Genomic DNA, 2,294 nt, shown 5'->3' with positions numbered 1-2,294 from the left:
TTCTCGAGGTGCTGATAATGTTCTATTTTTCAACCTGAGTGGCGTTTACACAAATCTGTGATCATTCATTTAACTGTATATGACATGGGCACTTTTCTGGATGTGTATTACACTTCGATGGAAAATAGGAAATTTAGAGATGCGTTTTCTCTTCTGTCTCCTCGCCTTTGCTCCCCACTGTCCACATAATACATACATTTATGGGAGAACAGGAAAAAATAGCAGCAGTCTGGAGTTATAAACTGCACTCTATCCCAATGCAAAACAGAAATAGAATAGTTTGCATGCAAACAGGGACAAGAAGGAAGCTCCGCACCCTTCATCTTGAACTGAAAAGCTGCCTGTGGATGGGCCATCCCCAGCAGAGGCTTTCCCTGGCTAGAGGAAAAGAGCAAGACACACCGAGAAGATAGAAGAGGTAAGTTTGTGGGGGTGTGGATGCAGAACATGGGGGAAAATGACAGTTCCCCCTCCAGATGTTACAAAAACAATTTCGACCTTCCGTTTCATGCACTGTTTCCGGAAAGCAGTCAACTGAAGATCTATAGCAAAGACTACTAAATGACACTAATCACGCACGGTTTGTGCTGAGCTATGAGCCATTTGGAAAAGGTCGTGAACAATGAGACCTTAAACAAAATCCACACTGGTGATCAAAGAGCAAAAAATTCCAGACCACTGCTCAATGAGAACCTGAGCCGCTCCATATCTCTAGCAGCCTGGAAAGGAGATGGAATTCACCTCACAAGGGTCTTGGGCACATTATGAAATATACCATCTCCCACATGCCTTGGAGTAATTTTCCATTACATATCTTGGAAAGGTATCTAGCAGAGGTTAGAATGATCCTACATAGCCTCCCTGGGGATATAGAAGGTTCCTCTCACTCTGTCCTGAAAGCCACCATCTTGGGATCTCAAAATGATGCTGCCCTCCCAACAACACCGTGGCTGGGCCAAGGTGTAGACAAAGAAGGCCTCTATATCACATGACAGAAGTCTGACACCCTCAATTGGGACTTTAGCAAAGGCTGGCAGATATCACAAGGGACACTAACACTAACCAGGCTCAGAGACACAATGTGAGGGTTCATGGGAAGGCCTGTGGGTCTCCTCTAAACTCCCACTGCCCCAAGCTCAACCCCTCAACACCCAGAACCTGAAGGATCTCTGAGGACACAGAGCCCGAGAGCTGCACCCCTCACTGGAGTGTCTCTTTCCAGGTCAGTCTTGGAGGTCCGTATTTGATTCTGTGAGGAAGAAGCCCTGCTGGGGGGTGAGAGGAACCAGGACCCCAACACTGAGGACCCCCAAGCTGTCCTGAAGCCCCTCAGTAATGCCCTGGGAAGGTGCCCTCCATGTTCTTGCCGGGCAGCACACACCCCAGCCTCGCTGTGGTGGGCCGCAGCTGCAGAATGCTCAAGCAGAAGCAGGGCTGGAACCCACAGTCCTCTGGAAATCCAAGCAGGCACTTTCCCAAACAGACCACACCACCTCCCTCACCCACACAAGGGCAGTTTGGCCAGCCCTTGGTTGCTCTAACTCAAATGCATAATGACACACAAATGAAACTTCAGTGAGAAGAAAGCCACATTAAGGGATCAATTTCCCCCCTTGCTTCTGGGGCTGAGCTTTAGAGCCACCATGGCAAGTCAATTATTGGGCTAACACCAGCTGTTTTCACAGGTGAGAAGAATTAGCAGTTTGACATCTAAACTGCTGAAACATCCTCAGTCTTTCACATGTCAGGTTCCAAGAGCTAGGCAGCTCAAAATATCTCCTCCACTAGAAAACCTCAGTGCCACTGGCCTGGGTCAAAAAATTCTCACCAACTCCAAATTCACATCAGCACAGTTAATAAACTGACACTTGTAACTTATTTTATAAAAATCAAAAAAATAATGGGTGAGAACTCTTCATATACAAGGGAAGAGAAATAGCTACAAGAAACAATAGCCTGTTCCTCTATTGTGTTCCCCAGATTGGCACTGAAACTCTGGAAATTTCAGATAGTGCCACTGCTCCAAGTTCACAGACATGGATTTGTAGTTATTCAAGCAGGAAGAGATCTTGGAAAGTTTAATTCTCAGGCTCTGCTTCCCCCCACCCTAGACCCAGACTGAGAGGGGCAAAACTTACATCAAAATCTAAAGTAGAGAAGGGACCTGCTGAATTATTATTTCTTCCAAGCCCAAAGTACTCAACAACAATGGCTGATTTGAACACTGATAATGCTCTGGCTCAAACTTCTTATTAGCTAGGCAGATGAAAAGGTTCTTCCCGAATCCTGTGCAA

The sequence above is a fragment of the Galeopterus variegatus genome, unplaced genomic scaffold (assembly GCF_000696425.1).
Source record: "Galeopterus variegatus unplaced genomic scaffold, G_variegatus-3.0.2 Scaffold4677, whole genome shotgun sequence".
Classification (NCBI taxonomy): Eukaryota; Metazoa; Chordata; class Mammalia; order Dermoptera; family Cynocephalidae; genus Galeopterus; species Galeopterus variegatus.
This window is presented reverse-complemented; position numbering follows the sequence as displayed.